The sequence below is a fragment of the Manacus candei genome, unplaced genomic scaffold (assembly GCF_025592945.1).
Source record: "Manacus candei isolate 608988 ecotype Guabito, Panama unplaced genomic scaffold, ASM2559294v1 h1tg000050l, whole genome shotgun sequence".
Classification (NCBI taxonomy): domain Eukaryota; kingdom Metazoa; phylum Chordata; class Aves; order Passeriformes; family Pipridae; genus Manacus; species Manacus candei.
In genome coordinates, this window is record NW_026138098.1 from 35466980 (window position 1) to 35481191 (window position 14212).

Sequence of the window (14212 nt, forward strand, 5' to 3'; positions counted from 1 at the left end):
CCACATAGTCCTGGAAAAATTATGTATCATATTTTTCCTTGTAATATTCAAGTGCCCAATTTCACTGAAGTCTATGACAGCGTTTTCTTAATCTGATGGGGTTTTTTCCTCCTAGATAATAAATCATCCCATTTCTAAATAGATAAGAAATTCACATAGTAATTCACATTACCACATAGACTGAACATTCTGAGTCCTAAAAAGCATTTGATGTTTTAGAGACATAGCTACTAAGCTGGAATGAAAACAGGAAATAAAGCAACGTTAAATTACTGTAATACAAGTTAAATGCTCAAAATAGATAAACTGCAGCTGTAATCTGTGTAGCCCCAGCAGGGTACAGGAATGCTGTATAGCTATTTCCAGGGTGTATAGCACAGCTACAGCTTCTAGAGATTAAAATAGCTAAAATAATAAACCCAAACATAACTGATGACTATAAGCAATAAATACAATTTCAAGCATCATAGGCTGAAAATAATCTGTTCTGGGCTGAAAAGTCCGACTCTTGAGAGGCAAAACTAACTTTCTAGCTGTCCAACCAGATTTATTGGCTACAACACAAGCCTCTAATGAACCTTAACAAAACAGTCAATTAGCAAAGAGCTTACCACTGTAGCAGAGCACTTTTGATGATACCATGTTTCTCTAAATTTTTAAACCCTATTATGTTTTGGGTTTTTTTTAAATTGACTTTTCAGTTCAATTTCCTGATTTTGAGTGGTTCTTCCCAATTACCCAACTTCTAGGCCTCATCACACACCCTGCTTAGATTTGGACTACTGCTGCACTCATCATTCAGCAAGTTAGTGTTGCAGTAAGGACTGTGTCATTGGCACAGTGTACATGTTTTGCTTAATTTAAAAAATAAATGGAATAGCATGCTTTACCCATTAGGTATAACGACATGGAGGAAAATATTTCCGAGTGAATGTGCCTGCTTATACATCACAGTTAAGTGACTTCTCATTTTGGGCTCAAATTATCAAAAGTAAGAATGTAGGAACTGTGATTGCATCAAACTAACATTTGCCTGGTTTAGAATCCTGTCTCAAGCAGTTTGCTGGATCAGATGCCTTTAAGAGAGATGCAGAAAACCCCACTCTGTGTAATTTGTCCATTCTTCCACTTGGTGATATCGTGTTTACTTCTTCCTGAAGCACTAAGATGCGTGTTCTCATGTCTGCAATTTTATGATCTGATGTGACTTCATTTCCTTGTAATTTAAACAAAAGAACTGGCTGACTTGTTTTCAAGACTGTCTTTCAGCTCTGAAATCTCCAGGCTAATTTCATTATATAAAATGATGTTCTCTCATACCACTTTCAAACAAATTGCTTCCAGGGATCCCTTGTTCTCATGTCGTGAGAAATGTACTTTGTAATGACCCATTCTGTTTTTCATTAGCTTATGTATCTTTGTTTCCCCTGTATTTGTCTCTCAGCTAAATATTTCTAACCTGTCATTCTTCCTTCTTTATATCTCTGATAAGTTTTACTGCTGTATCAGTGCCTGCTATTTATTTAACAGGGAATGACCAGAAATTGTGACAATAATTACACCATCTTGATGAGTTTAATCAGTGATGTAGTGTCTTACTAGGGCTAAACTTCGAGATATTCAACCTGATTTCATTTCAAACACATAAAAAAGAGCTCACCATCACCACCAACACATGTATGGATGGAGCCAAAGTTTGAACAGACCAACTGGATTCTCACACAACACTGAACTCAGCCCCACTTAGGTGTTGGTAGCTCATGCAATAGCAGAACTTCAGGTCTGTCACAGCAAAAACCTTCAGCTCGATCCTTGTGATTGACTGTGAAAATTCTCCCTTCCCTCTCCCAAAACCAGCATCTTGTTTTAATTTTAAAGCAGAGTTAACTCCTACTGCAAGATTTGTTTTGTTGTCCAGGGAAGGTGAATGAAGAGGGGATGGGAGTGGTGTTTTACTGGTGATACAAATAGAGTGTTCAGGACTACATCTCTCTCCTCTTCTTAGGTGAGCTGATAATGCTGACTGTGATAGTGAGGTTCAAGGCATGAAAGCCCAAGGACAGGGAAGGAGAACAAATGTTCACTGAAGGACTAGAGCCAACCAGTGCTACACCTGCATCATCTCCTCTTCATTTGTGTGCTGTTGTCAGGGTTAAGGAGGAGGGGGGTACCTCATATCGAGAGGAGTCAGCATTGCTTCTGAGAGGGAGGACAACTTGCACTGCATTTTTAGACTGTCAGGCACTGTGGTCTTGCCCTGTGGTCTGTGTAAGTATTTTTCTCTCTGTACTAAATAGAGGCTGACTTTCCATCTAATTTGCCTGTGAAAGAAATGCATGCAAACAGCTGTTCCCTAACAATACCTGTCAGTCCGAACTCACCGGAGACAAGACGAGCTGATGATTCAAACTGAGCTTGTCCAAATACCTTTCTGCATTGGTGAGACACTAACACTTCAGTTAGTCAAGATTTAGTCAATTCCTGACATCCAGCTTTGCAACTCATCAATATGTAATGTAAGCCTTCAAAGGTCAATCTCAGAACACTGAAAATCCATCTTCTCCTGCTGCAAATACGTCAGGGACACAAATACACGTGCCAGCCTAGGATGCCTCTGGGACAGCAACACACTTAGTTTAAGAAGATTCCTGAATAAGGGTGCTTCAGGGACATAGTCAGTTGTCAGTGGTAGTGATAAAAGATTGTTAAAGGCAGCAAAAAGTAGTTTCAAAAATTAATTCACTGTTTAAATTGTTGTATCCACCTAAAATCCTATCTCTGTTTCTCCCGATTAAGAAAAATAAATGGCCTGTTTAGATTTTTGGTGTGAGTTCTTATCTCTGGGGTGCCCACATAAATCAAGGGTAACTTCAGTGAGACTATTACTCATTTAATACCGATGTAAACATAGATTAGCACAAATCTGGCCATCAGCCTATAATGGAAAAATGCCACGGGTTGTGTTTCAAATGTTTATATCAAGGGTGGCCAGCATTCAACAGTAAGGAAATAATTATGGAAGACAGTGAGTGTGTTTAAAGAATGGCTGGAGTAGACCCAAGATGGCATGGTTTGGAGTTAAAAGTACCAAAGATTGCTCTTCTCCCTCAGGCTAGTGTGAAAAAGTCACCAGAGGAACAACACTCACCGTTTTGACCATTAAATGTTACACTTTTCTCAGAGTAAAGGTTATTAGCTGCACGGTGCTGGCAGAAATCCATTTTGAATAATTGTATTCTAGCTTCCCAGTTGCTTCTGTTACTGGCTAAGGCAGTCTCCCCTTCCTGTCCTAAAAAGCAAGGTAGAAGCTACTGTCTGACATTTACTGCTAGTGGAAAAGTGGCTCTGATGAGGTCTTTAGTGGGATATTTTTGGGAACCATTTCAACTTTAATGTGATGCCCATTTGTCTACCTAAAAGATTCATCCTGTATCTCTTAGACCTTTTACAGCTCTGCAACCTGTGTCTCACATCTGTGAAAGTCACTTACCTGACTTTCACCCCGCTGTTAGACCAGAACATTCCAGTAGAGTTAACACCTGACTTTATTCCCAACTGTGCTTTCTCCCTTGTTGGGGGCTGAGCCTCTGTGCTGGACTGGCCCAGCTGTGCACTCCACAGATGGGAGCTCTGGCACATCGGGATTTCTTCTCACAGCTCAGAGATGCCAAAATTAGAATTCTTTTTGGGCAGACAGAGGATCTTTCAGGTTTCTCCATCACAAGGCATTGTGCCCCGTGCAGAAGAGTCCCCAGGTAATAAGGGAATGCAGATTGCTGCCGTCTTGACCCTGTAGTGTGATTTTATTATCTATTTCATAACTTGGTGCTGAATACAGATGGCTTCAGATGGAAATGGGCAACAGCGAGGTCAACCCTTTTGTGTAAAAGTCCAGCACTGAACCATACCAATATAAAGATTGCAAACCAATGTGATTTCCTTTATAGCTTAATATTCAGACATGAAGATATCACGAGATTTGGAACAGGTTGCCCAGAGAAGCTGTGACTGCCCCATCCCTGGAAGTGTCCAAGGCTGGACGGGCCTTGGAGCAACCTGGGCTAGTGGAAGGTGTCCCTGTCCGTGGCAGGAGGACTGGAACCTTTCCAGCCCCTACCATTCTACGATTCTGAGCTAAACTCTTTATTTTCAGTTTGTATAGGTCAGGATGTATTCTTGTGATTACAAGAAGGAATGATATTTGGGTTACACTGACGTAAATTCATCGAGTAAGTGCAAACATGCATTTTAAATTCTGCATCAATTATTGCTGGTGTGTCACGGCCCAGAGAACTTGTGCTGCATTTAAAGGTGGGGGAGACAGGCACACAGGTTCCTTCTCCAGCCTCAATCTACTTCCTTTTGGGCTTCCTAGCAGAGAAATCAAAAGAAATATGAAAATGCTTATGTTCAAATTTCAGCTGTGGCTATGCTTGTGTTTCCTCCCAGGTCTGTTCCTTTCCCATCTGCTCAACTCAAGGGGTCTGTCCCTGTGCCTCAGGCAGTGGAAACTAAACGTGTCTTTTCCAGCCACTGAAGGCACAGACAATTCCAGGCACTCCCTAGCAGCCTGTCACAGAAGACAGGAAAAATATAACATTCAACCTATTTTGTAAAAAGGAGACAGCAAGTCTAGATACACCATATGCAGGGAGCTGCAGAGGTCAAACACCAAACGGGTGTGTAAAGAGGGCCTCTGAAAAGAGAAAAATTTACATTTCCTGTAAATAATCCTGGAATATTTTAAAACCACTCTGAAATGTAAGAGCAACCTGGAAGGGAGGTGAGGGTCAACGTGCTGAAATACAATATTGAGACACACTTCTCCAAGTGACCTGCAAGACCCACTCTGATGGGCAGCATGCAGAAGGTGCCACATTCAGAGTGTGAGCACTCAGAACCTGTTTGTCCCTCTGTCAGCAGGTCTGGAGGGGGAAAGTGAGTTGTGTGTCTCTGGGCTTTCCAGAAGCTTTGGCAGAACGGAGCAGACAATTAAATAATTAAATAATCACAGAATGGCTTCAGTTTAGAGAGACCTTAAAAATCATCTAGTTCCAACCCCCTGCCATGGGCAGGGAAATTGTGAACTCAGCAGGTGAACATGAGTGTTTCTAGGCATTGTTTTAAGATACTGAATACAGATTTCACAATATTAAATAAACAAGGGCTAATAGAGCACGGTGCTAGTGACACCAAGGTTGTGGGTTTTAATCACTTAAGGATTGGACTTGATGATCCCTCTGGGTCCCTTCCAAATCAGAATATTCTATGATTCTATAGTATTTTTCCAAGTTCTTATATTTTATTTGCAAGCAGATAATTTAAAAAGCTATTCAAAGGTGTTTATAAACCACAGATACAGAAGATTTCCCAACTGATAATGAAATGACGCAATGACAAAACTTTTATTGGCTTTGGAGAATACAGAGGCAGTTTAGTTGTTGTTATTGTACACCTCCTGCATTTGTGTTTTAACTTTGTAATTTAGTTACTGGTGAGGTATAATCATTCTCGATGGATGTGTTCACAACTAAGCCATAAAAAAACTGCTGAGTGTGTTCTGGAAGCTGCTAATTATTCTTGGTTGTTATTAGTTTTAGTACTAGTCACAGATATCCAAGTCTTGACTTCAGTATTTCCCCAGTGTGCAAATAGAAACCCTGTTAGTGTCAGCTCCCCAAAAAGCACACCTGATTTTGACAGCTGTCCCCAGGCTCTGTAGAGAAGTAGGAGAGTAATGGTCACTGATGTAATTCAGCCCTTTTCCAGGGAGAGGGATCAGAAGCTCCAAGTGAAGTGTATCCCATACAAGATAACCTTTCCAAAACCTCCCTCTGTGCAGTATCCCAGCCTGGAAAAGTGTAAAAATGCTTGCTTGTTAAGAATCTGTTCTTCCCTGTACAAAAGGCTTTATTATTTATTTGTTATCCAGTCTTTATTTACTATCCAGTCTTATTTTCTGGCTATGATGCTTTCTGAGCACAGCATATTTATATTTCAGATTATTAGAATACACCCTTGTAAGAGACTCATACAATGTTTTTTCAGAGGCTGAAGCACTTGTGTTGTATTCCATGAGTCTTTGGAACTTGCCAGGGAAGAAAACCTTCAGACTCAGAGAAAAGCATTTATTACTTTATGAAATTCTTTTCAGTTTTGGCTGAGATGTAAACTTGGCAATTTCCTGGGTTTTGTACTTGATTTCTTAGCAAAATGCTGGCAGTTTGTCAAAACATGAACAGTGTAACCTGGCACGCTGTGCCACTAGGAATAATGGCACGTTGCACTGGCAGGGACACAGTCTCCTCAAGGAACAGAGAGAAGAGACTTGGGTAGACTGGACTTGTAATGCAAGGTTGTCTTACCTGTTGGTGACTGAACAAACAAATAACCTCAGTATCCCACCTCCCAGTTAAGAAAAACATCCCCTCTCTTTGGCAGGCAATGTAGTTGCTCTTGTTGTGTGGTGTCACACACAGCTGGCAATAGGTAACTGGGAACTGTTGGGATTCCTCTACCCCCTTGTTCTCACTCGAAGAAAAGACACGGAAAACAGCAGCCCTCTCCTCTGTACACCAGTTTGCTTTGGCTAAGAGCTGCTTCAGTTGCAGGGTCAGGCATTCAAAAGTTATGAAAAGCCAGCCGTTGGTGTCACCTTCCAACATCTCTGTGCACTGCTGAGGGACCTCGAGGGCTGTGCCCAGTTCTGGGCCCTCAACAGGAGAGACCCGGAGGGGCTGGAGCGTGTGCAGGGAAGGGAACGGAGCTGGGGAAGGGGCTGGAGCAGCAGGAGGGGCTGAGGGAGCTGGGGGGGCTCAGCCTGGAGAAAAGGAGGCTCAGGGGAGACCTTCTGGCTCTGCAAGTCCCTGACAGGAGGGGGGAGCCGGGGGGGGTCGGGCTCTGCTGCCAGGGAACAAGGGACAGGAGGAGAGGGAACGGCCTCAGGCTGTGCCAGGGGAGGCTCAGGTGGGACATGAGGAGGAATTTCTTGCTGTTAAGGATGGTCAGGCCTTGGTAGGGGCTGCCCAGGGGATGGTGGAATCACCCTTCCTGGAGTGTCCAAAAAGCGTGTAGGAGTGACACTGAAGGGCATGGGTTGGTGGACTTGGCAGTGCTGGGGGAACAGTTGGACTTGAGGATCTCAGAGGGCTTTTTCAATCCAAATGGTTCTGAAACTACAGTATCATCTTTACCTACAGCTCTCAATGCTCCTGCCAGCTCTCTCACATATTAGTATCTTGGTATATCCAGGAAGATTCCCTGTTCATGTGTAGAAACCTGAAGGTGCACAGAGAAGAGAGCAGTGGAGGGGATTGCTTAAATAGAAAGGATCACCTGTGATGGAGGCAGGTGAATGAGAAGAATTCTCCTTTATCCTCATTTCTGCTGCAGTCTCAGTGTGTGTTGCTGAGCAAGCCACTTCAACCAAAACAGATTTAGTGGCTACTCTCTGTTTGTCTCATCCCCGGGACCCTCCAGGCCTAATGTGGAGAAGTGCTGAGCACTCACATCCACAAAGGCAATCGATGGGCAGAGTGGTCACTCAGCGTTTCTGGAATTAAGGAGGAGTGGACTGGCTCTCTGGGCATGGGGAGGACAGCAGGTTCTGGGTGCCAGCCTTTCCTCTGCAAAGATTTGCAGCATGGCCTCTGGCATGGCTTGTTTGGGCTTTTTTGTCTTCGTGACTCTGTTGTGGACACAGTGCATCTTGCAGTAATATAAATTAATTAATGTCTGTGAGACGTTCCTGGCTAAAATTTCCCCCAATATCACGTGAAATTAATACTTTTTCTATGTGTAGCAGATTTTGGTTGGTATTGAGGATACAGTATTCCTGCAGATATATATGGTATACACATCACACACATATATGTACAGATAGTTTGAGATGAACTAGCACATAAAGGAGCTGCACCTGCTTTCCCTGAAATCAATAACAGAATTTCCATTCATTTCAATAGTTACAGGAGATGATGGATTAGGAGAACTTAATTTGGGCTTTGGGGAATTATATTCACAACTTTAATTGTATTCATATAAAATGCACATTGATCCTTGAACAAATTCTCAGTACAGCTGGCCATTGAAAAAAAAATCAGAACTTTGCAAATGCCTCTGAACGTTCTTCCTGTGATTAACTGTTCTTTTAAAGAGAAGGGAAGGCAGGGATGTAATAGAAGGTATTGCCCTGTTTGCAATTATTTCGAGTAGTAAAACAGATTAAGTAGAGGCTTCAGGCATGAGCTTAGTGAATGTAGCCATGTCTAAACAAACACTGGCAAATCTGCTCTTTCACTCTGAATTTTAAGATTAAATAAATGGCAGAGTTGTTTAAATTATATGTAAGCACATGCAAATATTTGATTAATGAGGTCTTGACACTTTAGCTTGTAATTCCTCCTCTCTTATTAAAATCGTCCACCAAATTTTGAAGTAGAAATTAAATCTTTCTCTAATTAAAAGAGTTACTTTTCAAACAAGACTGTGCACTATGACAAATGCTACTGAGTTCTGCATTAGCACAAAAGCTCCTGAGCTCTCAAATCTGTAGGTCTTCTGTATAAGCAAACAAGGTTCTCTGTTAAAATCTCTGTGACTCATCTAATAATGATATGGAGAAATACCTGGCTAGTGCAACAGCTCAGGTGCTGATCAGCATTTCCCTCACACTTAACCTCCTTAGGCTTCCTTTTCTTCCTGCAGCAGTTAATTTGAAGAACTCGGATGTTTAAGAAGCATGAGGGGGAGGGAAGTGTGAGAGGAAAGAATTCAAGTCATGACACAGGTTTTCATTCACCTGTGTGCCCACAGATGATCCTGTGGCATGAACTGTGAGCTGATTTCCATAGTGCACATTGCCATTTAAATATTTCTAGGATTCCTGTAAAGCACCAGGGTACCAGAAGGGTTAAAATTCATGCTCTTATCACTTTGGTAGGGAAGAGGAACATAAGAAGGCTCCATCTAAATCAATACGAGTTTTGCTTTTGACTTCAGAGAATGTGAAGGACGAAATCTTGGACTCAGCTGCAGTGGGGGGATTTAATCTGGATTTACACAGGTGAAAACGGGAAGAAAGGGTCACAGAGTGGCTGAGCAAACATAACAACAACTGGCAGCTGAAGGGGGATGGTCCTGCACCACTTGCATGATCTGCTCAGTCCAGACCTGCTCAGCAATGGCTTTGCTGCTTATCTGATTCCCAGTGATCCCACTTGGCTTGTTAAAGACGGAGGAAACTTGCCCTTTTGCTGCCAGGTTAGTTTTCTGCTGATTTAATGAGTTGAACTGGGTCAAAGTTGATGCAAGGATAAAGAGTAGAAACATGTGGCTTGGGGAACTTCTCCTCTGGAGGCAGGACCGGCCAAGAGGACAGAACTCATTTTCTGAGCTCTGCTCATGCTTCCATGTGAGCAGCTGTGGTGGGAACAGAAGCAGCAGTGGGGTTGCTGGGGTCTCCAGCCAACCCCAGTCTTCTTGGGATTCTATTGTTAAATAATTGTTCTTTGCATGCCATACCGAGTGGAGGAACCTGGCACAGCCTACCACGCTGATCATGGGCTTAAGCTAATAAGTTTTGGGGGCAAACAGAGGAGAAATTTCACTCTGTGTGTGGTGTTAATCATAAATATTGAGGAAAAAAATGAATAGTGGCTGAGTCCCTGATTCCACTGGCTGCTGATCCTGCCTGTTTGAGATTTTTATTCCGATAGTGCACCGAAATTCTTCAGTGTAAGCCTGCAAAGCTCACATATTCAGGAAATACTCATATTTAAAGCAAATAAACTAGTACAAGAAAGCTTGTGGGCCTTTACTGAAGTGCACAAGGCTCTTTACAAATATCCCTTGTTTGTAAAAACAAATGTACAAGGACAACTGGTGGAATCCTAAACAACACTTTTGCCAGTGAGCTGGCTCTTTGCCAGAACCAGGACACATAACCTTCCCTCTTCAGCCGCTGTAATTAATATTCATTTTTACTTCATGGAAATCACTCCTGTTAACTCCCAAACCCGCACCAGCATCCCTGAACGGAATCCTGCTGTCAGAGTTCACACCGGTGCCAGCTCACCGCTATTCCTCCGGGTTTCGGGGAAGTTTGCGCTTTAATTTTTTTTTATTTTTTTTTTTTTTTTATTTTTTTTGCCCCCAGCGAGGCAGGTGTGCCCAGCCTCGGGGCTGCCTGCGCTGCCGGGGCCCGGGGGTGCCGCGGCTGCAGTTCGCCGTCCCTCCGAGCCGAGGCGGGGGCACACTCCGCCCGCGTTTGGCAGCTCCGCACCGCGGGGGAAAAGGAGAGGGAGTGGCGGCGGCGGGCTGAGGTGAGCGGCGAAGAGGGATGGCATGGCATGGGATGGGATGGGGGTCCCCGCCGAGGGTCAGGGCACCTTTAACAGCGAGGCCACCCAAGCGGGAAGGAGCAAAGTCATCCCCCCGAGTGGCTCCCGGCCCCAGTTTGGGGGCAACGAGCCCAGCGGAGGGAGAGGCTCCGAGCGGTGGGTGCTGCTACGTGGCGCCGTCAAGGGGAGAAGCACCTAAATGTAAAATAGCTGGCGGCATCCTGCTTGCCTCGGATTAAACTCTGCGCTCCTTTTCTAATATGCAGCGTCGGAGCTCCTCGGTACTCTAGAAATATTGTCTGGGTCCTTCTGAAGGCTAGGGTTGGCTGTCAGGATTCCAAAGGAACTAACGGGCTCCTCTGAAAATACTGGGGAAGCTCAGGTTTTATTCAGCTTCTGTGCAGAAAATTTGTGATGCGTAAATCTACTTTGCCGTTTGGATCTGAGATGATATTGGAACACTCAAAATTTACACGGTCATCTTAACTGGAAAGGTCAGGAGTGATTATTTTCCTTTATAAAAGGTTTCACAGGCAGGTGTTGGTGGTTTTGCAGATGGAGTTGCCCGCAGAAGTTTGAGGGAGGAGCACAGGTGAACCCAATAAAGGGGCTTGATTGCAAGAGGGGAGGGGGAGTTTGGTGTGATTAAAGAGGCAGACTCGGGTTTTGTACTCTCTTGGCTTGGGAAAGCTCTCTTCCAGAAGTGAGGGGGCCCAGAAGTGCCTGTCCCGTCCCATCTCGGAGATGAGTAGAGCGGATAGGGCGAAAAAGTGAACATTTGCGTTTGAAACCAGCAGTGGTTTAGCTGCCGCTCACCTGTGAGGTGTCTTCCCCTTGCATGGGTGATGAAAGGCTGAATCAACGTGGAGTTTGTTTGCTAAGAAATGAAGGTATATGTTGCTTTAAGGTAACACCCGGGGGTTTGCCCCTTCAGGGCCTCCTGTGTTCCTGCAGCAGGTGCAATTCGGCACAGGTTTATGCGGGACGGTCCCGGGGAGGAGCGGGAGCCCGTGGCGAGGCTGACCCGCCGCGCACCCCGGACAGACAACAGGTCCCGCGGTGCTGAGTCCCCGCCTGAAACTTTGCACGCCGAATTCTGACGGATGGTAGCCGAGACATTGATCCTCCCTGAAAAAAGGCCTACAGGTGGCAACTGGGGGTAAGGCACCACCAGCAAACACACGGACTCGGCGGCCGGTGCGCGTCGGTCCGAGTTGGGATCAGTAAGTGCCGGGAGGGGGTTTGTCGGAGGCTCCTTCCCTGGCTCCGCGGAGCATCTCCCTCTCGGGCAGGGCGGGGGGCGCGGGGTGGGAGGGAGGGAGGGATGGAGCGGAGGAGCGCGGCCCGAGCCCCTGCCCTGTCTGCCGTGCTAGTCCTGCCCTGGGTGTGCTCGCGGCCGGGGCAGCAAGGCGGGCGGTGAGGCTGCGAGGGAGTTGGCCGCTCCATCCCGCAGGAGCGGGGGGAGCGGAGGACCGGCTGCCGAGGCAGGGATGCCCGGAGCCCTCGCAAATGCTTGCCGCCTTCTTTCCTGCCCCCCCCTTCCCGCCCCCCAACCTCATTCCTCACCCCTCCCTCCCTCCCTTCCTTTTTTTTTTTTTTTTTTTTTTTTTTTCCGTTTGCCTATGCGGGGAGGCGGCCGCGAGCAGCCGCTCCGCCGCAGCGCAGCTCCGCTCTGCCTGCGCCCCCCGCGCCGGAGCCGCGGCAGCGCGGGGTGCGCTGAGCTGCGCGGGGTGCGCTGAGCTGCGCGGGGTGCGCTGAGCTCCTGGGGTGAGCTCGGCCGGGGGGGCAGCGCCGCCGCTCCCAGCCAGGTCCCCCCGCCCCCGCGCAGCCTCCGCCGCAGCCGGCGCTGCCCGGGCGGGCGGAGCGGCGCCGGCGCTGCCCCCGCTCCCGCACGGACCCGGCGGCACCGGGGCCGCCCCCGCCGGCCTCGCTGCGAGAGGGCGGCGGCCCCCGCGCCCGGCCCCGTCCCGAAAGTTTCCCGGTGGAAGAAGGGGGTAAGTCGGCGGGGAGGGAGGGAGGGATGCGCAGGTGGGATCGCTGGCGGGGTAGGGGGGGGCCGGACTGCGCTGCCGCGGCTCCTCGGGATGCCTCAGCCCGGAGGCTCCCACCCTGCTGGGGCAGGGCTCGGCGGCCGGAGCTGGGAGAGCCTCCTCCGGCGAGGACAAACACCTATCTCCTCCTCTCCTTCCCCATCGGTCCCTGCCGCCAGGCAGAGGAGAGACTGTGACCTCAACTGTTGTGTCGCTTTGACATGTAGGGTTGATTTGCAAGGGCTAGTGTACAAATGCAGTGCTTAGACTTTAATATATTTGCATACGGTAATGGATAAAATAAAGGAACCCCTTAGTATTCCGCTCTTGTAATACTTGGCGCGGGAGAGGCTGCTGTTACATCTCATTTCCGAGCTCATTTGTGGAAAGCGGCGTGATGCTGGGTGCCTTCCCTGCTGTCTTTTCTCGAGTGCCTCAGCCTGTCAGGGAGTCCTGCGAAGGGGATACGGGAAGCTCCTTGCCTTGTAACTGCAAAGCTGCGGGGAGACACCTTCTCGGGCTCGGCAAGCCCCGTGAACGCTTTGCGAGTGGGATTGCAGCGGGAGTCAGCAGGGTGACCCCGGTCCCCCGACTCGTGGTAGGTGATGTGACTGCTGCCTGCCTTTTACACGCCCCAGTGATTTTATCTATCCCTGTGACCGAGCCGAGCTCTGGGTTTGAAATGTTGTGCTAACTTGAGAAATGGAGCCTGAGCGCTGTGAGATTACCTGGGGAAGAGCAAGACAGACGTGTGGGTGGTGGTGTCATCTGGGGGCACATGCCGGGAGAGGCGGACGCCGGCTTTCCAGCCCCTGACGTGTTCCAGCAGTGGCCATTAATGACGACTGCGTGGATGTTAATTTAGCGGGAGGGCCGTGGTAGTGGAAGGGGCTGTTGGATGCAAATCAATTCCCGTGGACTCATTTGGACTCCGCCGAGGTGGGGGGGGAAAGCCCCAGTGTTTGCAAGGCAGGTTGCTCCCACATCCCGTCATGAAAAGTTAAGGTGGAAACATTTTCCTTGTCTGTTCCCACCCACCCCCCGACGGGAGGAGGTTTCGTGACATGTAAAATTCTCAAACGGCTCTTTGGGGTGTCTGCGTTTTAAGCAAATACGTTTCTCACTTCGACTGAGAACAGTTTTGCTTTCTGATGAGTGGAAACTGGGGAAAAAGAGAGATTTAAAAATAAAATCAGACTGTATAGTCAAAGTGGTAAAGCAAATGTTCTCAAGATCCCACGTAGCAAGCTGGGAATGGACGCAAACTGTTCTTGCTGTGTAACTCTTCCAAATTCAGTTCTCCCTGGAAGATGCGATCTCCTCCTGCTTCCCAGCAAAGCCCGATCTGCATGGCCGGTCAATCAGGGAATGTGCATGAGGTGCTCAGGCTCCCGAAGCAGCAGTGGGAGTGTGTTGGCACTGCAGCACAAGTGACAATCTTGTCACACGCGGAACCCGGCATGGACAGCAGCGGTGGGGGGGGGGGGAATCCACCCCACTTTAAACATTTTGGTGTGCCAAAGCTTTGCGAAATTTAAGGCAGGTTACTCCCAAGTCGGGGACAACTGGCTCTCCCCTCTTGCTTCAGCTGCTGTGGATCTGGCAGGCCCCCTTATGCCACCCTCTGGAAGGCACAGTGACTGTAGGTGACACGTGCTTGATTTTCAAGAGAATGACCATAGACCGGTAAAGGGACACTTAGATCAGGCTTGCTTGTGTTTTTATTCAGAGTTTCATAGTGCAGCTTTTCACATCCTGCTTTGCCTATAACTTCCAAATGACGGTATGTGCACACATTTGGGAAAGTGTAAGAGTATCTAATTCCGTTGGCAAAATGGGAATGGT

General features: G+C 47.2%; 2 protein-coding genes across 12 annotated transcripts in view; one reads left to right on the forward strand and one right to left on the reverse strand.

Moving 5' to 3' along the window:
- Window positions 1–14212, reverse strand: part of LOC127476606 (uncharacterized) — a 623146-nt gene that overhangs the window by 295636 nt on the left and 313298 nt on the right. The window lies entirely within an intron of this gene.
- The window catches only part of PCDH15 (protocadherin related 15), a 670595-nt gene continuing 666653 nt past the window's right edge, over window positions 10271–14212 (forward strand). For 10 of the 11 annotated variants that reach the window (XR_007906667.1, XM_051799600.1, XM_051799596.1 and 7 more), the window contains exon 1: window positions 11334–11496. The gene's annotated coding sequence lies outside the window, so the exon portion shown is untranslated. Of the gene's footprint in view, window positions 10320–11333; window positions 11497–14212 lie in introns of those variants that run through there. The other variant, XM_051799597.1, reaches the window with a different exon arrangement.